Source organism: Rhincodon typus, chromosome 42 (assembly GCF_021869965.1).
Source record: "Rhincodon typus isolate 14 chromosome 42, sRhiTyp1.1, whole genome shotgun sequence".
Lineage (NCBI taxonomy): Eukaryota > Metazoa > Chordata > Chondrichthyes > Orectolobiformes > Rhincodontidae > Rhincodon > Rhincodon typus.
Genome location: NC_063373.1, coordinates 11,143,728 through 11,170,462, shown reverse-complemented (window position 1 = coordinate 11,170,462; position 26,735 = coordinate 11,143,728). Strand labels below are relative to the sequence as shown.

Sequence of the window (26,735 nt, the reverse complement as noted above, 5' to 3'; positions counted from 1 at the left end):
TTCATCCAGCTCTACACCTTGTCGTCTCAACTCACATTTGTCTGGATTAAACTCTGTCTGCCGTTTTTCTGCCCATGCCTCCAACTGATCTATATCCTGCTGTATCCTCTGGCTGTCCTCCTCACTATCTCTAATTCCACCAATCTTTGTATCGTTCGCAAACTTATTAATTAGACCAGCCATATTTTCCTCCAAATCATTTATGTAGCCCATGAACAACAGAGGTCCCAACACTGATCCCCGTGAAACACCACTAGTTGCAACCCTCCATTCCAAAAAGCATCCTTCCACTGCTACCGTCTGTCTCCTATGACTAAGCATCTTGCCAGCTCACGCCAATACCATGTGACTTCACCATTTGTACCAGTCTGCTATAAGGGACCTTGTCAAAGGCTTTACTGAAGTTTATGTAGACAACATCAACCGCTTTTCCCTCAAAAAACTTGGGGAGTTTGAGGCATGTGAATGAGGCATGACGTCCCCTGCACAAAACCATGCTGTTGATTACTAATAATTTTAGTTGTTTCTAAATGTATACAGATCTTGTCCCTGAGAATCTTTTCCAATAGTTTCCCTACCACCAATGTGAGGCCTCTATTTTTCTGTGTTATCCTTGCTACTCTTCTTAAACAATGAGACTACATTGGCTATTCTCCAGTCCTCTGGGACCTCACCTGTGGCCAAAGAGAATACAAAGATGTCTGTCAATGCTCCAGAAATTTCTCCTCTTGACTCCCTCAACATACTCGGATACATCCTATTAGGATCTGGAGACCTACCTACCTTAATACTTTTTAAGACAGTCAACACCTCTCCCTTTTTGATAGCAACTTGGCTTAGAAATTTGATCTCCCCTGAGATCATCCTCCACCATTTCCTTCTCTTTGATGAAAACCAACACAAAGTATTTGTTTAGGAGCTCACCTACTTCTTCTGGCTTCACTCATAGATGCCCTCCTTTGTCATTGAGTGGGCAAATCCTTTCCCTGGCTACCTTCTTCCTTTTTAGACATGTATAAAAAACCTTGGGATTCTCCTTAATTCTGTTTGCTAATGACTTTTCATGACCTCTTTTAGCCCTTCTAATTCCTTGTTTAAATCCTTTCCTATTTCCCTTCTATAGCACAAGGGCTTGGTCAGTTGCCATCCTCTTAGACCTTACGTATGTTTCCTTTTTCTTTTTGAGCAAGGTAATAACATCCCTGGTCATCCAAGGTTAATGTAAATTTCCATACCTATCCTTCATTCTTGCAGGAATGGGTTGCTGCTGAGCTCTTATCAACTGTGGTTTGAAGTACTCCACATGTCCGATGTGGATTTTCCCTCAAAAAGCAGACTCAAATGAAAATTCTCTAGTTCCTGTCTAATATGGTTGTAGTTCACCTTACCCCAATTTAACACCCTTACCCAAGGTCTGCTGTTATCCCTATCCATGCGTATTTTAAAACTTGGTATTCTATTCACTACTCCCGAAATGCTCCCCCACTGGATATTCATTCACCTGGCCGGGCTCATTTTCCAGAACCAGGTCCCATATAACCCCTTCCCCGGTTGGACTGTTTACATACTGTGTCAAGAAACCCTCCTGAACAGTCCTTGCAAATGCTGCCCTAACCAAGCCCCGAGCACAAAGTGAGTCCCAGTCAATACAGCGTAAGTTAAAATCATCTACCCAACAACTAATGTCGTTCCTCTCTTCAAGAAGGCTAATAGGGATAATTCAGGAAATGATAGATCAGTGAGTCTCACATTGGTGGTTGGCAAGTTTTGGAGAGAATTCTTAGAGATAGGATTTATGCACATTTGGAAAAGCATGGCCTAATTAGGGACAGTCAGCATGGTTTTGTGCAGGGCAGGTTATGTCTTACTAACTTGATTGCATTTTTCGAGGAGGTGACAAAGGTGATCAATGAGGGTGGAACAGTGGATGTTGTTTACATTGATTTTAGTAAGGTTTTCGACAAGGCTCCTCGTGGTAAGCTCATCTAGAAGACTAAGATCCTTGGGATCCATAGTGATTTGTCTTCATGGATTCAGAATTGACTTGCCCATAGAGGACAGACAGTAGTGGTGGAAGGATGTTTTCCTGGCTGGAGGTTATTGACTAGTGGCCTTCTGCAGGAATCTGTACTGGGACCCTCTGCTGTTTGATATAAACTGACGCGGATGAAAATATAGATGGGTAGGTTAGTAAGTTTGCAGTTGATTCAAAGATCAGATAGTGTTGAAAGCTGTCAAAGGATGCAGCAGGGTATAGATCAGTTGCAGATATGGGTGGAGAAATGCAGATTGTGTTTAGTTCAGGTAAGTGTGAGGTGCTGCACTTTGTGAGATCAAATGTTAAGGAAAAGTATACAGTTAATGGCAGGACTCTGAACAGCATTGATGTACAAAGGGATCTTGGGGTTCAAGTCCACAGCTCCCTGAAAGTGGCAACACAAGTAGATAGGGTGGTAAAGAAGGCATATGGCATGCTTGCCTTCATTGGCTGGGGAATTCAGTACAAGAGTCAGGATGTGATGTTGCAGCTTTATAAGACTTTGGTTAGGCCACACAGAATATCGCGTTTGGTTCTGGTCACCACATGACAGTCAGAGTGTGGGGAGTTTGAAGAGGATGCAGAAAAGGTTTACCAAGGTGCTGCCTGGATTAAACAGTATGAGCTATAAGGAGAGGCTAGAAAAACTTGGGTTGTTTTCTCTGAAGCGGCAGAGGCTGAGGAGACACTTGATAGGAATCTATAAAATTATTAGATGCATGGATGGGTTTGGCGGTCAGAATTTTTGTCCCCAGAATTGAAATGTCTAATGCTAGGGGGCATGCATTTAAGGTGAGGTGGGAGAGTTCAAAAGAAACGTGAGGGGCAAGGTTTTTTTACACAGACAGTGGTAGGAGTCTGAAATGCACAGTTATGGGTGGCACTTTTAGATAGCACACAAATATGCGAGGAATTGAGGGATATGAACCAATTGCAGGCAGAAGGGATTAGTTTCAGTTGGCATCATGTTTGCCACAACATGACTAATGCCTGAAGAAAGAGTGAGGCTTGGAACGATTGTGTTTTCAAATAAACCTGTTGGACTGTAACCTGGTGTTGTGTGACTTCTGACCAATTAGAATAAAGAATCAGGATGGGGATAAGACAACCAGGATTAACCAGAGATGTTAAGGATAGCATCAAACTGAAAGCAAAAACAGACAAATTGACAAGGATTAGTGGTATGACAGAAGATGAGGAATGTTTCAAAATCCAACCAATCACTGTAGAATAATACAGTGAGAAAATAAACTATGAGGGTTAACAAGCAAGTAATATCAAGATGGAGAGCTCTTCTTTAAATATGTAAAAAAAGAGAGAGACCAAAGTGAACATAAGCTTCTTAGAGAATGAGACTGATGAAATAATAATGTGAAAGGAAATAATGTCAGAGGAGAAAAAGTGCTAGGGAAACTAATGGGGCTGAAAGATAACAAGTCCCCGAATCTAATGGGTTGCATCCAAGGATATTAAAGCAAATAGCTGGAGAGTCCTGGACAACAAGGGTACCTACATCAAATTCCTACTCATTGACTACAGCTCCACATTCAACACCATAATCCTCTCTAAAATGATCTCAAAACTCAAACGACCCAGGTCTTAGCTCCGCCCTCTGCAACTGGATCCTCAGTTTCCTGACCCATAGACTGCAATCAGTGAAGGTAGATGACTGCATCTTCTCTACAATAACCCTTCTCAACCCCAAACTGTACTCCCTGTACGCTCAAGACTGTGTAGCAAAATTCTGAAGGAATGCCATCTAAAATTTTGCTGATGACACCACTGTAGTAGGAAGGATATCAAACAAAGAGGAGTCGAAATTCAGAAAGGAGATTGAGGGCTTGGTGACACGGTGCAATAATAACAACCTCTCTCTCAATGTTGGCAAAACTAAAGAACTGATCATTGACTTCAGAAAGAAAGGAGGAGAACACACCCCTGCCCAGATCAATGGAGTTGAGGCTGAGAGGGTTGAAAATGTCAAATTCCTGGGAGTGATGATAACCGACAATCTCTCCTGGACTTCCCACATAGATTCGAAGATCAAGAAGGCAAAAGAACACCTCTTCTTCCTTAGTTGGCTTACGAAATTCAGCATGTCCATAAGGATCCTCACCAACTTTTACAGATGCACCATAGAAAGCACAGTATCTGGGTGCATAACGACCTGGTACTGCAACTGCTCTGCCCAGGACCATCAAAAAACTACAGAAGGTTGAGTGCACAGTACAGACCATCACAGAAGCCAACTTTCCATCCATGGACTCCATTTACACCTCTCATTGCCACAGAAAGGCTGCCATCTTTATCAAAGACCCTTCCCACCCCGGTAATGCTCTCGTACAACCTCTTTCATCAGGCAGAAGATATAGAAACTTGAACACAGGTTCAAGAACAGCTTCTTCCCTGCCGTTATTAGACTAATGACTCTTTAGACTCTTAAACTTCAAATAATGTTGATCTTGCTTCATGCACCTCCTGTGCAGTGCAATCGAAGAACCCTGTGATCTGTATGTCCTTGCTTCCTGTGGGAGGGTTGGAGTATGAGGAGAGACTGAGTAGGCTGGGATTATACTCATTGGAATTCAGAAGAATATGGGGAGATCTTATAGAAACATATAAGATTATGAAGGGAATAGATAAGGTAGAGGCAGGGAGGTTGTTTCCACTAGCAGGTGAAACTAGGACTAGGGAGCATAGCCTCAAAATAAAGGGAAGCAGATGTAGGACTGAGGTCAGGAGGAACTTCTTCACCCAAAGGGTTGTGAATCTGTGGAATTCCCTGCCCAGTGAAGTGGTTGAAGCTACCTCGCTGAATGTGTTTAAGGCAAGGCGAGATAAATTTTTGAACAGTAAGGGAATTAAGGGATATGGTGTGCGGGCGGGTAAGTGGAGCTGAGTCTCAGAAAGATCAGCCATGATCTTATTGAATGAAGGGGCAGGCTCGAGGGGCCGGATGGCTCACTCCTGCTCCTAATTATTATGTTCTTCTGTTATCTGTTTGTACTGCTCACAAACAAAGCTTTTCACTGTACTCAGGTACACATGACTACAATAAATCAAATCAAACAGATAAATCAAATTAAAAAAAAAGTGTTAATGGATGCACCAGTAATACCCTTTGAAGTATCCTTTGAATCTAGAAAAGACACAGAGGATTGGAAAACTACCTATATTCGATTCTTATTCAAAAAAAGAACTGGAAAAAGAAAGTCAGGTAAGCAAAGCTAGTTGGCCTAACATCTGTACTGGAAAAAATCTTACAGTCTATTCAAAACAGTCGAATAGCAGAGCCTTTAGAAACACATTAGAAAATCTAGCAGAGATATTATGGCTTCATGAATGGAAATCATGCCTGAAAGATTTATCAGAATTTGAGGAGGTAACAAGCAGGATAGATAAATGGGCAGCAGTAAACATAATATAATTCGATTTCCAGAAGTTATTTGATAAGTTATTACACAGTAGCCTATTTAATAAGACAACAGCCCATGGTAGTGAGGTAATATACTAGCAAGGATAAAGGATTGGCCAACTGGTAGAAGACAGTTGCGATAAAGGGGGCATTTTCAGGATGGCAACCTGTAAGTAGTGCATTACCACAGGAATCAGTACTGACCGCAGTAATTTACAATGTCTGTGACTAAATTGGATTAGGGAAGTAATTGTACCAAAGACAAGTTTATGCATCAGACAAAAATAGGTGGGACAAAAGTACTGAGAATGGCAGAGCATGCAGAGATGTAGGCAGGTTAGGTTGGGCAAGTAAATGGCAGATAAAACATAATGTGGGAAAATGTGAGGTGACACACTTTGGGCAGGAAGGTAGAGGAATTAAATGCCAATTAGAGAAAGGCTGTAGAAACTGCAGATAGAGAGATTTCAGTCCTACATAAAATCATAGAAAGTGAGCATCCAAGTTCAGGTGATAGGGAAGCAAATTGATTTTTTGCCCTTCTTTCAAAAGCAATGAAGTATAAAAGTAAAGAAGTCTTGTTATTTTAATATGAGGAGAGACTGAATAGTTCGAGCCTGTACTCTTTGGAGTTTAGAAGAATGATAGATGACCTTATGAAACATACAATTTTCTTAGGGGGCTGGTAAGAATGGTTGATTCCCCTTGCAGGAGAGTCTAGGATGAGAGGTATTATCTAAGCATTTTACAGTTAGGACAGAGATGAGGACAAATTCTTCTCTCTGAGCATTATGAATCTGTGGGATTACTTACCTGCAAAAGGGGTGATGAAGCTTATTCATTTAGTATATTCAAGCTGAAATAGATTTTTAATCAGTTAAGGAATCAAAGATTATGGCACAAAGGCAGGTAAGTGGCGCAGAGGATTATCAAATTAGCCATGATCTCATTGAATAACAGAGCAGTGTTCAAAAGCAAATTCACTACCCAACTAGTAAAAATTATATGAACTGCCTTTAATGCCAAAATATCTCAAACAAGGAGACTAGACTGTTCACTGTATCCCAGCTGTGGTCAAATTAATGTCCCATTAGTTTTATCTGGCATCCTTGTTTCTATGCTCCATTCCTTTTGAAGTAAAGGCAAACATTGCAATTGTCTTCCCTATTATCTGCTAAATCTGCATGTTAGCTTTTTGTGATTTATGCATGACAATCCCAAATCCCTCTGTGCTGCAGCTTTCTGAAGTCTTTCCCCATTTAAATTATGTCCAGGTCCTTTATTCATTCTGCTAAAGTGCATTTATATTCCATCTGTCAAGTTGTTACCCACTCACAACCTGTTGATAGCCTTCTGTAGACTCTGTCAGCCTTATTACTCGCCTTCCCACTGTTGTCTGTGTCATCCATAAAAGTGGTTACATCCTGCAAATGCCATCCTTCTCCCATATCTCTATCTGCTACTATTCTTTACCCAATTCTGTGTCCATGCTAATATACAACCGCCAATACCGTAATCCTTTCTAACTAAATAACCACGTGCGGCTTGCTATGGAACACTTTTAAAATATCCAAAAACATAACGTCTACTTCCACTTTGTCTATTTTGCTCGTTACCTCCTCAAAATATTCTAATACATCCGGCAATATAATTTGCCCCTCAAGAAGTCATACTGACTCTAATTGATTGTTATGAATGATTGAATAAGAGAAGCTGATCCCCTTGTGAAATAGCGACTGGCTAAACGTGAATTAAAATCCTTCCACGAACCCAATATCCATTTCTTGATTTGATAGCCATTAGAGGTGGATAGCTGTCTGTGGATTCTCTTCATATATTTTGACTGAGGGCTTGACCACTTCCAGCCCCGCCCTTTCCAGCATCGAAACTGCTCACCATGGGGACTGGCAGATTGACGGCAGGGTCTGGACCAATCGGAGAAGTGGTGTGGCGGCGGTCCTCCAACCATTCGGAGCGAATGGAGGGGCGGGGCCAGCGCCGCCACACGCAACCATGATTCTACGCAGGCGCTGTGCCGCAGCGAGATCTGGGTGAGAGCAGGAGGGCAAGGCAGAGAGAGTTGGAGTCGGTGTGGAATGGAATATTACAGAAATACTCAGTGTATGCTGTGGATTTGAGTTAAATTCTCGGTCCAGCATTTGCAGCAAATGGGAAAATGTCCGCGGCCTCAGGGCAAGTGTTTGGAGGTCTGAAAGGGAGCGTTTACAACCAGCAAACTCTAACCAAGATAAGTGTGTGACTTTTCCAATTTCTTTCTTAGATTGACAGTGATTGTTTTTTTTTGTAAACTCTTTTTTGCAGGATTTTAAATGAGAAGGATTTGCAAACCGGAATGTCGAAAACAAAAACGATGTCAACATCCAACAGTGTCATTCGATTTATCTGGATCTGACTATCATCGATCTTTGACCATGGAAGAAAGAAAGACTTTTCCGTGGGAACATATTTCAGGTATGGTTGTGACTGAAAAAGCAACAAGATCTACCAAATCCAAGTTAGACCTCACCTGGAATAAGTGTTCAATTCAGGGACCACACTTGAGGAAGAACAGTCTGTTATTGGCCTTAGAGGAAAGGTAGAGCAGATTTACCGGAGTGATACCTTGACTCAAGGGATTAAGTTATGAGATAAGTCTGCCAAAATGAGTTATAGTCATTACCACACAGAAACATGCTAATTTGCCCAGGTGGCTTCAACTCCACTTACCTGACTAGCCCTGATTGGGATGTCAAAGGGGGAATGTTTTGGAGGATCAGTATCTATTCTCTACTTGACTACCCAATACTTCTCTTTACTTGGCTCAAATCATATTATTTTGCAAATTGCTCTTGCAATAGAATTTTGCCACCTTCAGAGATCTGTGAATATTAACAGCCATTATGAGCTGTCTGCTGGATCTCTTACATCCAGTACTGTCAGAACAGGTCAGAACATTGTGACTTGAAGGGGAATTTGGAATTTCCAAATAGACCATGTAGCCTGGGTTTTCTATGTGGTGGAGGTAGAAAATTTGGAAGAGCTGACTGAGTTCTGGCTTAGGTTTTGTTTTAGTTACTCATGGGAGATGGCCATGGCAGACTGGCCAGCATTTTTGGCTATCCCTAGCTGTCCTTGAGAAGTTGGTGGAGCTGGTTGCATACAGATATTCACCTTCTGTTTCTGTCTTTGAGAAACCATACATGGGCTCTGTGTGTAGATGAGCGTTCAGCCGATCATCTGGCCTATCAAAACATAAATGCAGTCACAGTAGGGAGATGTGGGAACTGTGAAGAGGGATTCAGGTATCTATCTCAGTTGGAAACTGAACAATCTCCTGTATGGGAGAGGCCTTTTACTGTATGTGAAAAGGGATTTGCTTGGTCCTCTGACGTGCTGAAGCATTAGTGAGTCAAACTGATAAAAGAATTTTATAATTGTAAATTTCAAGGTAATATCAAATTGAAAGAAAAAGCGTTCAATTCTGCAAAGATTATTGGGAGGTCAGAAGATTAGATAGAAGGTAAACCCAGCAAAACATGACAAAAAGAAAACAGAAATTAAAGTACACAAAATTACACAAAAGTGCACTCCTGTACTCAGCAGAAAATGAGGAGCAAATATTTAGAGAGATCTGATATTGTAAGAATAAGAGTTGTAATAGTAGAGGTTTTTAACTTTCCAAACATAGATTGGGACTGCTGTAGTGTTAAGGGCTTGGATGGTGAGGAATTCGTTAAATGTGTTCAAGAAAATTTTCTTGATCACATTTTGTTCCTTCTCTAGTAGGTACATCTATCTGTTGATATTTTCTTGTGAACTAAGGCAGGCCAGTTGACTGAAGTATTAGTGAGGAGCACTGGGACCAGTGATCATAATTCTATTAGTTTTAAAATAGTTATGGAGAAAGATACACCTTTTGTATAAAATTTAAAGTCTGGAATTTGAGTAGGGCAAATTTAGTTGGTATGAGACAGGAACTTTCAAAGCTTGTTTGGGGTAGTCTGTTGGCTGGTAAAGGGACGACTGGCAAGTGGGAGCGAGATGAACTTTCAAAAGTGAGATAACAAGAGTTCAGAGGCATTACGCCCTTTAGAGTGAGGGGTAAAGCTGGTAAGAGTAGGGATCGACGGATGAATAAAAAAGCTCTGGTCAAACATGAAAGGCAGGCATATGCTAGGTATAGACAACAGGGATCAAGTGAATCTCTTGAAGGGTGTAGGGGCATTAAGATGGAAATCAGGAGGGCTGAAAGGTGATATGCAAGACCCTTGGCAGATAAGGTTAAAGATAATCCAGAGAGATTCTTCAAGTACGTTAAGACCAGAAGTATAACTAGGGAGAGAATAGGGCCCCTTAAAGTTCAATACGATTGTCCACATGTGGAACCTCGGGAGATGGGAGAGATACTAAACAAATATTTTGCATTAGCTTTTATTGGGGAGAAAGACATGGAGGTCAGGGAAATCAGGGAAATAAACATTGATGTTTTGAAAACAGTCCATATTATAGAGGAGGAGTTGCTGGAAGTCTTAAAATATATAAAGGTGGATAATTGTCCAGGCCATGATCGATTGTATACCAGACATTGTGGGAAGCTAAAGAATAAATTGCGGGGTATCTGGCAGAGATCTTTGTATCATCTATAGTTACAGGTGAGGTGGTGGAGGACTGAAGAGTGGCTAATGTTGTGCCTTTATTTAAGAAAAGCTGTAAGAAGTAGTATGCAAGCTATAGACGTCAGTCCTGGGTAAGTTGTTGGAGAGGCTTCTGAAAGATAGGATTTACATGCATTTAGAGAGGCAAGGACTATCAGGGATAGTCAGTTTGGCTATGTATGTGAGAAATCATCTTTTGATGATACTATGGCTTTAAGAGGTGTATTTTTCCTTTTTTTAAATGAAGAAAGGTTGAGACAGAGATGCGTAGCAGTCTTCTCCAAAGCCAATAAAGTAAACAGCTTGTGAGACCCTGGGGCTCATTTTCTTTTGAAAGAAAACACACTTTTCATATGCTAGGGCATTACGGTAGTTAGCACTACTGCCTCACAATGCCAGAGACCTGGGTTTGATTTCACCATCGGAGGACTGTCTGTGTGGAGTTTGCATAGTCTCCCCATGTCTACGTGGTTTTCCTCCGGGTCCTCTGGTTTCCTCCCACAGTCCAAGGATGTGCAGGGTAGGTGGATTGGCCATGCTAAATTGCCATAGTGTCCAGGGATGTGCAAGTTACCTGAATTAGCCATGGGAAATGCAGGGATAAGGGTACATCTGGGTGGGATGCTCTTCGGAGGTTCGGTGTGGACTCAATGGGCCGAATGGCCTGCTTCTACAATGCAGGAATTCTATGATACAGTTAGAGTACAGATTAAAGAAAATAAAAGAATTGGCTTAACTATAACTATTGAAATGTTTAACAAAATAATATGTAGAACATAGAACTGTACAGCACAGGAATGAGCCCTTTGGCCCATGATATTGTGCCGAACGTGAAGCCAAATGAAATTAATCCCTTCTGCCTGCCCTTGGTCCATATCCCTCAATTCCTTGCATATTCGTGCGTTTATCTAAAAGTCCCGTAAATGCCCCTATTGTATCTGCCTCCACTACTACCCCTGGCAGTGCATTCCACACTCTTGCCACTGTCTGTTGAAAACCTGCCCCTCATGTCTCCTTTGAGCTCGCCCCCTCTCACCTTAAATGCATGATAGTGGAAGCGTTAGTGGTGATCTTTCAGGAATTATTAGGTCAGGGAGGGTCCCAGAGGACTGGAAAATCGCTAACGTGACACCCCTGTTTAAAAAGGGAGTAAGGCAAAAGACAGAAAATTACAGACCAATTAGCCTAACCTCGGTCGTGGGTAAGATTTTGGAGTCCATCGTAAAGGATGAGATTTCTGAATATTTGGAAGTGTATAGTAAAATAGGGCAAAGTCAGCATGGTTTCATCAAGGGGAGTCATGCCTGACAAATCTCCTAGAATTCTTTGAGGAAATAATGAGCAGGGTAGACCAAGGAGAACCAATATTATCTACCTGGACGTCAAGAAGGCCTTTGACAAGGTGCCACACAGGAGGCTGCTGAGTTAGATAAGGGCCCACTGTGTTAGGGGCAAGGTGCTAGCATGCATAGAAGATTGGCTGTCTGGTAGAAAGCAGAGAGTAGGGACAAAGGGGTCTTTCTCAGGACGGCAGCCGATGACAAGTGGCGTTCCGCAAGGGTCAGTGCTGGGACTACAACGTTTCACTTTGTACATTAATGATCTAGATGAAAGAACTGTGGGCATTCTGGCTAAGTTTGCAGATGATACAAAGATAGGTGGAGGGACAGGCAGTATTGAGGAGGTGGGGAGGATGCAGAAGGATTTGGACAGGTTAGGAGAGTAGGTGAAGAAGTGACAGGTGGAGCACAACATGGGAAAGTGTGAAGTCATGCACTTTGGTAAGAAGAGTAAAAGCATGGACTATTTTCTAAATGGGGAGAAAATTCAGAAGTCTGAAGTGCAAAGAGACTTGGGAGTTCTAGTCCAGGATTCTCTCAAGGTAAACTTGCAGGTTGAGTCAGTAGTCAGGAAGGCAAATGCAATGTTGCCATTTATTTTGAGAGGACTTGAATATAAAAGCAGTGATGTACTACTGAGGCTTTATAAGGCTGTGGTCAGGCCACATTTGGAGTATTGTGTGCAGTTTTGGGTCCCATATCTCAGGAAGGATGTACTGGCCCTGGAGCAGGTTCAGAGGAGGTTCACGAGAAAGGTCCCAGGAATGGAAAGCTTAACATATGAGGAATGTTTGAGGACTCTGGGACTATACTCATTGGAGTTTGGAAGGCTGAGGGGGGATCTAATTGAAAATTTCAGAATACTGAATGGCTTGGACAAAGTGGATGTTGGGGGAAAATGCTTCCATTGGTAGGAGAGTCTAGGACCCGAGGGCACAGCCTCAGTGTAAAGGGAAGACCTTATAGAACAGAGAAAAGGAGAAACCTCTTCAGCTAGAGAGTGGTGAATCTATGAAATTCACTGCCACAGAAGGCTGTAAAGGCCAGGTCATTGAGTACATTTAAGGCTGAGATGGATAGGTTCTTGGGGATCAAGGGTTACGGGGAGAAAGCAGGAGAATGGGGTTGAGGAACTTATCAGCCATGATTGAATGGCAGAGCAGACTCGATGGGCCGAATGGCCTAATTTCTGCTCCTATGTCTTATGGTCTTATGCCCCATAGTATTAGATATCTTAAATTCTGGGAAAAAGCTTCTGACTGTCAACCCAATCTATGCATCTCATAATTTTATAAACTTCTAACATGTATTCCCTCAGCCTCCACTGCTACAGAGAAAACAACCCGAGTTTTTCATAGTTTGTACCCTTTAATCCAGGCAGCATCCTGATAAATCTCCTCTGCACCCTCTCCAAAGCCTCCACATCCTGTCTAAAAGTGACGAACAGAACCAAATGCAATACTCTGTGTGGCCTAACCAAAGTCTTATAAAGCTGCAACATTTGGGCGGCACGGTGGCTCAGTGCCTCGCAGCGCTAGGGACCGGGGATTGATTCCACTATCGGGCGACTGTCTGTGTGGAGTTTGCACGTTTTATTCGTATCTGCATGCGTTTCCTCCGGGTGCTCCGGTTTCCTCCCACAGTCCAAAGAAGTGCAGGCTAGGTGGATTGGCCATGCTAAATTGCCCATAGTGTTGAGGGATGTGTAGATTTGGTGGGTTATAGGGGGATGGGTCTGGGTGGGATGCTGTGAGTGTTGGTGTGGTCTTTTTGGGCCGAAGGGCCTGTTTCCACACTGCAGGGATTCTATGATTCTATGACATCCTGACCATTGTACTCAATTCCCCGACCAATAAAGGCAAGCATGTTATCTTTACCATCCTATCGACTTTTGTGGCCACTTTCAGGGAGCTATGGACTTTAACTCCAAGATCCTTCTGTACATCAATGCTGTTCACAGTCCTGCCATTAACTGTATCCTTTTCCTTAACATTTGATTTCTCAAAGTGCAGCACCTCACACTTACCCAGATTAAACTCCATCTGCCATTTCAACACCCATATCTGCAACTGATCTATATATCAATGTATCCTTTGACAGCGTTCTACACTATCCACGACTCTACCGATCTTTGTATTGTCTGCAAACTTACCAACCCACCCATCTACATTTTAATCTAACTCATGTTTATTTAATATACATATGAAAACTATTACTAATTAACTGTTCCAATGTAGTAACATCCCATAAAAATACCCTTGGTGAAAGCAAATTCAGTAAAATGGATTGTCTTACGTGCATTTCTAGCAGCAGGACGAGAACCTCAGCTTTTAGCTGTGACAGAGAGGGGAATAAGAGCTTCCACATTCAGCTTCAAGACCCCAGCAACTGCTACAGAAGGCTGAAACTTAAAAAAAAGTGCTGGTTCTGTGTGAGCTTGACCCCACCCATTCAGGCTATTGTTCCAACAGAAAAAATATCATGGCTTCACATGCTGTTCACTTTATTGGCTTTGGAGCAGACTGCTTGGCAGCTCTGTCTCAACTATTCTTCATTTCAAAAAGGACAAAATACACCTCCTAAAGCCACAGTATCATCACACCTCCCCCCTTAAAAAAATGAAGCATCAATATACAAAGATGGCTTCATTTTTAAAACCCTTTAGTCTTATGCTATCAGTACACTACAATACACATCCATTAAATTGACTCTTAAACACGTAAACATTCACTACTACAGTCCATTCTTTTCCTGCTGCCAAATGCGACTGTCTTCTTTTATCAGAGTCACGACAACACGTTAACAATTATGTTCTTGTCCTATAACGTGTAGAATTTTCAAACTGAATGGCTGCAATAACAAGCTCCATCTAAACAGTCTGGTATTTTTATCCTTAAATATTTCCGAAACCTTTAAGGGGTTATGATCAGTGTTATTGACCAGACCAGACCCCCTCAAAATAGTTTAAGAAGGTAGTGCTTCCTAGTGCTTTTTCTTAACTTAAATATAGATGTGAAGTGCCATGTTACTGGTCAAACTACTTAACATTAAACAAAACACAATTCGTTTAAACACTATAGTTAAAATACAAACAAAAGATGCAATACCTATTACTAATTAACTGTTCCAATATAGTAACATCCCATAAACAGATCCCTTAGGCAAAAGGCAAGTTCAGATTTTTACATGCAATTCTCCAGTCCAGGAGGAAGAAACATCAAGAGAAAATTCATAGAAAGTAACAGCCAAGAGACATTCACTGAAGCTTCACTTGAGACCTCAAACAGCTTCTGATTTATTGGAGAAGCCAAAACCCAGAAATATGGTATGCAATAGATTTGAATTATTTTATTCCTAAGCTATCCATAAATTCCCTGAATAATTTTGACGTATAATTTGACCCTTGATCTGATTGTCTCTCTGTGGAAAGTCTGTATCTAGTGAAAAATTCGAGTATCTCCACAACAATGCTTTTAGCTATGATATTGCATAATGGAATGGCCTCTGAAAATCTAGTGGACACATCCATGTGGTCAACAAGTACTGATTCCAGGTATATCAGGACAAACTGTATTCTTGGAGCTGAGAGTTCCTCCAACATTCCTACCATCACTTCTTCACTTTCACACTCCAACCTTACTTTACCTAATGAAGCACTTCTTATCTTGTCCTGAATTCCACATATTACTACTTTTTCTGGCAATAGTCCTTCTGAATTACATACCTCCTCATCTCTCAACATCAAAGATTGACATGCTCTCGTATCTATTGAAATTGTAATTTCTTTATCTACTCCACCTGACATATGTGAGTAAACCTTACCCTCACAAATAAATAGTTAAAATGATCTGGAACTTTCTCCTCAACCAACCCCTGACTAGGTTGTACATTCTGGTGCAGCTTCTTAGTTTCCACTGTACTTTTCTCCACCACTTCGACAAAATTCACCGGTTTATCCTGTTTCCCCACATCCGTCTTGTCTTCCCAGTGCTTTTTCTAAACCAACAACACTGCAATTTCATGTAGGCTATTTTATCACAGTGAAAACACATGAGCTTTTTTACTTCCCTTTCCCCTTGATGAATTTCCTTTTAACCCTGTGATAAACTATCTTTATTATCTTCAATGAGATCTCCTTTTCCCTGACCACCTGAGGATTTCTCTTTTTTTTTCCCTCAATTCCCTCAGGTTGATGTTGGAAGTCAAACTTTGATTTATGATCCAACTCATAATCATCAACCATTTCAGCTGCTAATCTTGCTGTTTTAACTCTCTGCTCTCCCATGAGTACTCATTACTTTATGAAGTGAATTTTTGAACTCCTCGAAAATAATCGCATCTCTAAGAGCATCACGTGTTTGATCTATTCTCAATGCCATTATCCACCTAACAAAATTACTTTGTTTGATTCTTTCAAATTCAATGCATGTTTGACCATGGTCCCCTCCTTAGATTCCTGAAATGTTGTCTGTAGACTTCTGGCACTAGCTCATATGCACTTGAGATGGCTTTTGTGACCACCTCATACACCCCAGATACTTTCTTTGATAGTGATGCAAATATGTCACAAACTCTATCTGGCAACTTTATTTGGATCAACAATACTACATGGCCACTGGCCACTTCATTTGTTTAGCAAGTTTCTCAAATGACATGAAAATGGCTTCTATATCCCTCTTGTCGAATTTAGACAACGCTTGGACATATTTAAATAGATCCCCACTAGGCCAGTGGCTATTATGGGTTTGCTGGTCATCACTGTCCTCCTCACTAAGCTTACGTCCTCCCTTCATCTCCGCCCTTTTAAGTTGACTTTCCTTTGTAATTGCCAACATCTGGAGTTCAAATTCTCACTCTTTCTGCTTTTCTCTCTCTCGCGCTTTCCCTCCCATGCCGTCTCAATCTTCTCTCTTTCTTCTGCTAGGGCCTTCCAGTCCTCTTATTCCTCTGCTTTTAATCGTAATTCAAACTGTTTCATTTTCTTTACTCTCTTAGATCTGCCAGGGCTATTTTTTCCCTTTGCCTCTAATTAATTCAAGCTGCATCATTTGCAATTGAATTCTAGCCATCTCCAAAGATTCTGACAGCATTTCCATCAATTTTAAATGTCAGGCTATTGCTGCAATTACCTCCCCTTTTCTCTCAGACCCAAACAACCCTAACTCCAGTTTGTCTGCCAATTCCAACAGTTTTGCCCAGCTCATTTTTTGTAAAACTCCCGGAGTCGTTTCTTCCACTCTCAGAAAATTCTTAGTAACTGAAAAAGCCATTACTACACAAGGCACACCCTTTGTAAACCAACCAAATTCAACTCTCAAAACAAAAGTCACGAACACCACTTGCTGCCTTTGAGTCCAACAGCCCTAAACCTAATTCGGAATTACAGATTTCGATCTCAGCAAGAGTCCCCAATTTGTTATCGACTAGACCTGACCAGGCCCCCTCAAAATGTTTTAAAAAGGTAGCCTAGACCCAACTTTCCCTTATTTTAAAGGAAGATGTGAAGTGCCGTGTTCCAGATGTGATGTGACTGGTCAAGCTACTTAATGTAGTTGAGTAATAAACAAAAGTTATTCAAACATTATGGTGAAAATACAAACAAAAGAAAAAGGAATTTACAATAACTTAACTATTGGAAAACTTATAGTAACGAATAGTAGATACAGTACCTGTTATTAATTAACTGTCCCAATTTAGCAACATCCCACAAACACATCCCTTAGGCAAAAAGGCAAATTCAGACACCAATTCTTACGCAGTGTTCTCCAGCCCAGGAGTAACAAACATCAGGAGAAAACTGATGCCAAGAGGCATTCACTGAAGCTCCAACTGTTTTGAGACCCCAAACAGCTTCTGATTTACTGGAAAAAAAAAACCAAAACCCAGAAATCTGCATCTGTGAGAGCTGGCTATACCCATTCAGGCTGCTTCCACTGTTTCAACAAAAAAAAATACCGATAGACCTCACACGTCATTAACTTAAATTATCTTCAAGTAGCCAGTTTGGCGCCTCTGTCTTACAATCTCTCTATTTAAAAAAAAGGTTAAAATAGCCTTTTAAAGTGACAGCATCGTCACGTTCAGTATATACAATTGTTCCAGACTCATTCCTGGAATATAAACGTTGAAATGTTACAATGCCAATGCCAAGCTCAAGGTCTCCTCATCAATTGTGGAATATTTCCAATATTTATTCAGTTCTCTGGAAAAATACCCAGTAAATCTTTCTATCTTTTCATTGTCGTCTTGCAAGAGTCCAGCACCCACGTCGCTCATATTGATAGCTACCTGGGATGGCTTTGCGTAATTAGGTGTAGCTAACACTGGGGCAGCTTTCAGGCTGTCAAATGCCTCCTTGCAATCTCCGCCCACTGAAAGTTTCTGCATTTCTTCAAGTGGAGTCTTCAAGTCAGCGGAGCAACCACACTCGTAAAATTTGCTGTGAACTTCTGATAAAAGCCACTCAGTCACAGGAATCGTAGTACTTCCCTCTTTGTAAATGGTATGGGAAATTCACTAAATACCTTTGTTTTCACATCCCATGGGGCTATCTTTTCACGTCCAATGACATGGTCCAGGAACATGACGTGGGCTTTTGCGAACTCACTCTTAGCCAAGTTTATCACCAAGTCTGTCTCCTGAAGTCAATCGAACAACTCTGATAGATGCTCCAAATGTTCTTCCCACATGTGACTAATAATCACCAGATCGTCAATGTACACCACGTAGTTAGGTAATCCCGAAAATACTTTATTGGTTCGGCTTTGAAATCAGGCTGGTGCTTTTTTAATGTCAAATGGCATGACTTTAAACTGGTACAGTCCATTCGGTGTCACGAAAACCGAAATTGCTCTTTTGGATAAAGGTAGCTACCAGCATCCTCTGAATATGTCTAACTTCGAAATATGAGTTGTTTGTCCCACTTTTTCAATACACTCTTCCAAAAATAGAACAGGGTATGAATCAGAGTTTGTAACTGCGTTGACTTTGTGGTAGTGCACACATAATCATTGGGCACCATCTGGTTTTGGCATCATTATTGTAGGTCAGCTCCATTCGCTGCAACACACTTCAATTATGTTGTGTTTAAGCTTGCGTTCAATCTCTGTTTGAACCTGTGCCAATTTTAGAGCGTTAGGTCCGTAAGGATGTTGCCTAATTGGAGCAGGATTTCCTATATCTACATCATGCGTCATCAGATTAGTGCTTTCCAGCTTATTCCCACGTATCTCCCCATGCAATTGTAATGACTCTTTCAGGTCATTTTGACTTCCCTTTGGTCTCTGGAAATCTAGTAGACACATCCATTATGGTCAACCATCACTGATTCCCACTTTTTGTTTTAGGTATGGGTCCTACGCAATCAATTAAAACTTTCATAAAAGTTTCCTCAAATGCAGGAATGGGCAATAAGGGTTCTGGTTTTATCGTTGCCTGAGGTTTTCTAATTACCTGACACCGTGTATGACGTCTGGCAAAAGTTAACTGCATCCTTCTGCGGTCTAGGCCAATAAAAATGTTTTTGTATTTTGACTTAAGTTTTCCTCACTCCCAAATGACCTTCTACTGGGAATTTGTGCGACACGCAACACCACCTTTCTTTAACCTACTGGTAATACCACTTGATGAACTTCTCCCCATTTCTCATCCACCTGAAATGTAATGGTCTCCATTTCCTTGTTAAGTCGTCATTTTTAAGATAGTAACATTCTGAGATACACTCCGGTTCTTTTTCTGTATATGCTTTTTGAAACAACTGCTTGTTCTCTCCTTATTCTGTCGTAATTCAGCTAATTTTCCTAAACTAAAAATATCCATCTGTTTCTGTTTTTTCTCAAACATTTGATCAAACATAGTCTGTGATATTTGAACTTCAATTTCCTTATCTTTACTGTTTGACTTCTCCTCCTGTTTCCACATGTAGCTTTATGACCTTGTTCCTACACAGCCAGGAAAAGTCTCAGGATACACTTCTTATGATACCTCAGTTGCCTAATTTTCCACTGGCTCTGCAACCACAATAGACAGCACTCTCACCTGTGATTCAGCTATATCATTACCAAGGATAAATTATATTACTGGAACTGAGAATTTCTCTCTTCCTTCTGCCACCAATTCACCACTTTTAGCTGGACACTCCAACCTCACTTTAAACACTGCTGTTCTCACCATGAATTCCACATGTTACTACGCATTCTGGCAATAGTCCTTCTGAATTACGTATCTCCACATCTCTCACCATCAAAGATTGATTTGCTCCTCGAAGACTTAAAATCTTAATTTCTTTAGCTCCTCCTCCTGGCATACATGAGTAAACCATACCCACTCCAGCAAATTCTTGAAAGAGATGTAGCACTTTTTTCTCAACCAACCTCTGATTAGGTTGTATATTCTTTTACAGCTTTTTTACTTCCCTTTTCCCGTCATGGGTTTCCTTTTTACCCTATGGTAAACTGTCTTTACCATCTTCAATGAGATCTCCTTTTCCCTATCCACCTTAGCATTTCTCTTTTTCCCCAGTTTCTATCCCTCACAGACCGAAATTGATGTCAGAAGTCGGACTTTGATTTATGAACCAGTTCATAATCATCAGCCATTTCCGCTGCTAATCTTGCAGTTTTAACTCTTGTTCTTCCATGAGTTCTCACTACCTGAGGTATTGAATTTTTGACCTCCTCCAAAGTAATTGTTTCTCTAAGAGCATCATATGTTAGATCTATTTTCTATGTCCTTAGTCACCTATGAAAATTAGTTTGATCCTTTCAATCTCTGTGTACGTTTAACCAGGTTCCCTCCTCAGATTTCTAAAAGGTTGTCTGTAGGCTTCTGGTACTGCCTCACATGCACCTAAAATGGCTGTTTGCATCTCTATCTCCACCATTTTAGGTTCCAACCTCTGAAATTCAAATACTGTCCCCCCACTTTCTTTTGCTTGGGGCCGTCCTTTGCTTTCTCCTCTGCTTTTAATTGTAATTCAAACTTTCATTTCCTTTTCCTGTTCAAGCTCCTTCATTTGCTATTTAATTTTAGCCAGTTAGAATGATTCTGATGGTATTTCTAGCAATCGTAAATATTGAGCTGTTGCTGCAATGTCCTCCCCTTTTCTCATAGACACAGACCACTCCAACTTCAACTTGTTTGCAAATTTTGAAAGCTTTGCCTTGCTCACTTGATTTCTTCTACCCCCAGGAAACTCCTTAGAGACTGAGAGCCACTTTTACACAAGGCACACCCTGGTTAAACCATGCAACCCCCTGAAATAAAAGAAACACTAACACTCACCATTCACGTTAAGTCCAATAATCCTAAACGCAATGTGGAATTAGAGATTTTGATTCTGGATGACCGTCCCCCCAACTGCCATTTGTTATGGATCAGACCAAATCTCCTCCAAATATACTAAGAAGATAGTCTAGACCCTTTTTCTTAGTTTAAATGCAAGTGCTGGACATTGCATTCCTTATGCAATTTGTTTGGTCAAACCATGAGGCTTGAAGCAAAACATGTTATTCATATACCATAATTAAAATACAGTCAAAAGAAAAATAAAATAAAATAATTGACTTAGTTGTAACTATTGAAATGCTTAACAAAGTCACAGATATATTAACTACTACTAATTAACTGTTCCAATGTTGTAACAGTCCATAAACACATCCTTGGCAAAGGCAAATTCAGTAAAATAGATTGTTTTACATGCAATTCGAACAGCAGGAAGAGAAACCGAGCTTTTGGGTGTGACAAGGAGAGAGAGGGAGATGTAGCAGCTTTCAGAAATCCCAAAAGCTACTGCTGAAAGCTAAACCAAAAAAATCCCAGTTCTTTGAGAGCTTGACCACACCCATTCAGGCTGCTTTTGTTGTTCTAACTTTCAAAAAAAATCAAGGCTTGACAACCTGTTTACTTTGTTCACTTTGGAGCAGACTGCTCGTCATCTCTGTCACAACTTTTCTTTATTTAAAAAAAAAACAGCCCAGAACAGAACATACCTCTTGAAACCATTGTATTGTCACACTCTCAAACTTGAGATTTTTGAGGTCATAATTAAAATGATTGAGGGCAGAGTGGTAGACGTTGTCTATGTGATCTTTATAAATGACTTAGATGAGGAAGTGGAAGGGTGGGTTAGCAAGTTTGCCGATGACATGAAGGTTGATGGAGTTGTGGACAGCGTGGAGGACTGTTGTACGTTGCAACGGGACATCGACAGGATGCAGAGCTGGGCAAAGAGGTGGCAGATGGAATTCAACCCAGAAAAGTGTGAAGTGATTCATTTTGGAAGGTCGAATTTGAATTCAGAATACAGGGTTAATGGCAGGATTCTCAGCAGTGTGGAGGAACAGAGGGATCTTAGGGTCCACGTCCATAGATCCCTCAAAGTTGCGACCCAAGTTGCTAGGGTTGTAAAGAAGGTGTGTGGTGTGTTGGCTTTCATTGGCAGGCGAATTGAGTTTAAGAGCCGTGAGGCTATGATGCAGCTGTATAAAACTCTGTTTAGACCACACTTGGAATATTGTGTTCAGTTCTGGTCACCTCATTATAGGGAAGATGTGGAAGCTTTAGAAAGGTTGCAGAGGAGATTTACCAGGATGCTGCCTGGACTGGAAGGCAGGACTTATGAGGAAAGATTGAGGGAGCGAGGGCTTTTTTCATTGGAACGAAGAAGGATGAGAGGTGACTTGATACAGGTAAACAAGATGATGAGAGGCATAGATAGAGTGGATAATCAGAAACTTTTTCCCAGGGCGGAAATGACTATTATGAGGGAGCATAATTTTAAGGTGATTGGAGGAATGTATAGGGAGATGTCAGAGGTAGGTTCTTTACACAGAGAGTGGTGGCCGTGTGGAATGTGCTGCCGGCAGTGGTAGTGGGTTCAGATACTTTAGAGACTTTTAAGCGATTCTTGGATGGGCATGGAGGACAGTAAACTGTAGGGTGTGCAGGGTAGTTTTATCTTAGAGTAGGATAATAGGTCGGCACAACATTGTGGGCCGAAGTGCCTGTACTGTTCTACGTTCTAAAGCCTTTGACGAGATTTTGCATGGTGGACTAATTAGTAAAGTTAGATAACATGGGATTCAGGGAGGACGTATCAGTTGGATACAAAGTTGGCTTGATGGTAGGAGACAGAAGATAGTGGTGAAGAAATAGTAGGAACTGCAGATGCTGGAGAATTTGAGGTAACAAGGTGTAGAGCTGGATGAACACAGCAGGCCAAGCAGCATCAGAGGAGCAGGAAAGCTGACGTTTCGGGCCTAGACCCTTCTTCAGAAATGGGGGAGGGGAAGGGGGTTCTGAAACAAATAGGGAGAGAGGGGGAGGCGGATAGAAGATGGATAAAGGAGAAGATAGGTGGAGAGGTCAAAGAGGTGGGGGTGGAGCCAGTAAAGGTGAGTGTAGGTGGGGAGTTAAGGAGGGGATAGGTCAGTCCAGGGAGGTCAGACAGGTCAAAGGGGCGGGATGAGGCTAGTAAGTAGGAGATGGGGGTGGGGCTTGAGGTGGGAGGAGGGGATAGGTGGGAGGAAGGACAGGTTGGGGAGGCAGGAACAAGCTGGGCTGGTTTTGGGATGCGGTTGGGAGAGGGGAGATTTTGAAGCTTCTGAAGTCCACATTGATACCATTGGGCTGTAGGGTTCCCAAGCGAAATATGAGTTGCTGTTCCTGCAACCTTCGGGTGGCATTGTTGCGGCACTGCAGGAGGCCCAGGATGGACATGTCATCCACGGAATGGGAGGGGGTGTTGAAATGGTTCGTGACTGGGAGGTGCAGTTGTTTAGTGCGAACCGAGCATAGGTGTTCCGCAAAGCGGTCCCCAAGCCTCCGCTTGGTTTCCTCGATGTAAAGGAGGCCACAACGGGAGCAGTGGATACAGTATGCCACATTAGCAGATGTGCAGGTGAACATCTGCTTGATGTGGAAGGTCTTCTTGGGCCCTGGGATGGGGGTGAGGGGGGGAGGAATAGGGGCAGGTGTAGCACTTCCTGCGGTTTCAGGGAAAAGTGCCGGGTGTGGTGGGGCTGGAGGGGAGTGTGGACCAGACAATGGAGTCACGGAGAGAGTGGTCCCTCCTAAAAGCAGATAAGGGTGGGGAGGGAAAAATATCTTTGGTGGTGGGGTCGGATTGCAGATGGCGGAAGTGTAGGAGGATGATGCGTTGGATCCGGTGGTTGGTGGGGTGGTACGTGAGGATGAGGGGATTCTGTTTTGGTTGTTACTGCGGGAAGAGGGTGTGAGGGATGAGTTGCGGGAAATGCGGGCGAGTTCTCGAAAACTGAAGGGGGGAAGTTGCGGTCCTTGAAAAACGAGGACATCTGAGATGTTCGGGAGTAGAATGCCTCATCCTGGGAGCAGATGCGGTGGAGGCGAAGGAATTGGCAATAGGGTATGGCATTTTTGCAGGAAGGTGGGTGGGAGGAGGTGTATTCTAGGTAGCTGTGGGAGTCGGTGGGCTTGAAATGGATATCGGTTTCCAGGTAGTTGCAGAGATGGAAACAGAGAGGTCCAGGAAGGAGAGAGAGGTATCAGAGATGGTCCGGGTGAACTTAAGGTTTGGGTGGAAGGTGTTGGTGAAGTGGATCAACTGTTCAAGGTCCTCGTGGGAGTATGAGGCGGCGCCGATACAGTCATCGATGTAATGGAGGAAGAGGTGGGGTTTAGGGCTAGTGTAGCTACGGAAGAGGGATTGTTCCACATAACCTACAAAGAGGCAGGCATAGCTTGGGCCCATGCAGGTACCCATGGCCACCCCCTTTGTCTGTAGGAAGTGGGAGGAATTGAAAGAGAAGTTGTTAAGGGTGAGGACGAGTTCAGCTAAGCGGATGAGGGTGTCAGTGGAGGGGGTCTGGTCGGGCCTGCGGGACAGGAAGAAACGGAGGGTCTTTAGGCCATCTGCATGGGGAATGCAGGTGTATAGGGACTGGACGTCCATGGTAAAGATGAGCTGTTGGGAACCAGGGAATTGGAAGTTTTGGAGGAGGTGGAGGGTGTGGGTGGTGTCATGGACGTAGGTGGGGAGTTGCTGGACCAAGGGGGAGAAAATGGAGTCAAGATAGGTGGAGATAAGTTTGGTGGGGCAGGAGCAGGCAGAGACAATGGGTCGACCAGGGTAGTCAGGTTTGTGGATTTTAGGAAGGAGATGGAAGCGGGCGGTGCGGGGTTGGGGAATGATGAGGTTGGAGACTGTGGGTGGGAGGTCACCTGAAGTGATGAGGCTGTGGATGGTTTGGGAGATGATGTTTTGGTGGTCGGGGGTGGGGTCATGATCAAGGGGGCGGTAGGAGGAGGTAGCAGAGAGCTGGTGTCTGGCCTCGGTGATGTAGAGGTCAGTGCGTCATACTACAACTGCGCCTCCCTTGTCCGCGGGTTTTGTGGTGAGGTTGGGATTGGAGCGGAGGGAGCGGATGGCTGCACATTCTGTGGGAGAGAGGATGGAGCGGGTGAGAGGGGTGGAGAGGTTGAGACGATTGATGTCTTGACGGCAGCTGGCGATGAAGAGGTCGAGGGAGGGTAGGAGGCGTTGGGGTGGTGTCCAGGTGGAGGGGATGTGTTGGAGGTGGGAGAAGGGGTCAGTAGAGGGAGGGTCAGGCTCACGGTTAAGGAAATAAGCGCGGAGGCGGCGGAAAAACTGTTCAACGTCCAAGCGTGAGCTGTATTCGTTGATGTTAGGGTGGAGGGGGACAAGGTGAGCCCTTTACTGAGGACTGACCGTTTGTCCTCAGTGAGTGGGAGGTCTGGGGGGATGATGAAGACTCGGCAGGGCTGGGTGCTACTGTCTCCTCTGGAGCTGCTGGCTGTGGAGGCGGTGGGCGGAGTGGCGTCGGCTTTGGCTTTGGTGGTGGGCGGAGCGGCGTCGGCGGTGGACGGAGCAGTGTTGGCGTCAGTGGTGTAGTGGAGTCGGTTGGTAAGTCCTGAATGTTGGTTGCGGCGGCAGCAACGGTGTCAGCAGGTGCGTCCTCAATGTCTGTGGTGTTGGCCTTGGAAACGGAGGCAGTGGCACCAGTAGCAGTGTCGATGGCGTTCGCTGTATCGGAAGTGGCGTACCCGGCAGCGACGGATGTGACGTCATCCGTGGGTCCTCCGACAGTGGCCACGTGGCCAATGGCGGCGGGCACAATGTGGAGAAGGTCCTGGGTAGGGTTGGGGATTTGGGGGGTGGTGGAGGCCTGTGTTGGGTGGCAGGCACCAGTAAGTTTAGTGTACTTACGGTTTTTAGTATCCAATAAAGCCGAGTGGAATGGTGAGTTCAGGTTGTGGATCCTGCGAAGAATGAAAAACAGGAGAGTTCCTTTGCAGGCCTGGGAGAGGGAGGCTGTGAGCTGGGGTAGGCTTGATTGTTGTGCCAGGAGGTGCCGGCGCATTGCTGCGAGTGTGTGTTTCAGGAGTCGCAGGGAGAAAAGTTTTTGAAGGATCTCAATGTTCTGAACGTAGCGGTTGTCACGGTTGGGGCCAAATTGTGAAGGCCTAAATGTGGACTGTAGTCTATTGGGGATGATCCGGTTCCGTAGGCAGGTACTAAGAAAGGTAATGTAGCTGTAGTACCTGGTTTGCTTCAGGACGTGGTCGAGCAGTTTCAAGGCCGAAGAGATTACGGGAGAGTTGCAGTGGGTGAGAGATCCACTGAGGTCTTTCTGGAGGGTGGAGGGTAACTTCTTCAAGGTAGGCATCCTCAGAAGAGGCTTTGCAGTGGGGTTAAAATTGTTTCAGAGATAGTAGGAACTGCAGATGCTGGAGAATCTGAGATATCAAGGTGTAGAGCTGGATGAACACAGCAGGCCAATCAGCATCAGAGGAGCAGGAAAGCTGACGTTTCGGGCCCAGACCCTTCTTCAGAAGTGGGAGAGGGGAACGGGGGTTCTGAAATAAACAAGGAGAGAGGGGGAGGCGGATAGAAGATGGATAAAGGAGAAGCGGAGGCTTGGGGACTGCTTTGCGGAACACCTCTGGTCGGTTCGCACTAAACAACTGCACCTCCCAGTCGCGAACCATTTCAACTCCCCCTCCCATTCCTTAGATGACATGTCCATCCTGGGCCTCCTGCAGTGCCACAACAATGCCACCCGAAGGTTGCAGGAACAGCACCTCATATTTCGCTTGGGAACCCTACAGTCCAATGGTATCTACATGGACTTCAGAAGCTTCAAAATCTCCCCTCTCCCAACTGCATCCCAAAACCAGCCCAGCTTGTTCCCGCCTCCTTAACCTGTCCTTCCTCCCACCTATCCCCTCCTCCCACCTCAAGCCCCACCCCCATCTCCTACTTACTAGCCTCATCCCGCCCCCTTGAC

The 26,735-nt window shown here is 43.3% G+C and overlaps 1 protein-coding gene across 1 annotated transcript in view; it reads left to right on the top strand.

Annotated features, from left to right (window-relative positions):
- The window catches only part of LOC125487593 (gastrula zinc finger protein XlCGF26.1-like), a 58,537-nt gene that overhangs the window by 18,979 nt on the left and 12,823 nt on the right, over positions 1 to 26,735 (top strand). The window lies entirely within an intron of this gene.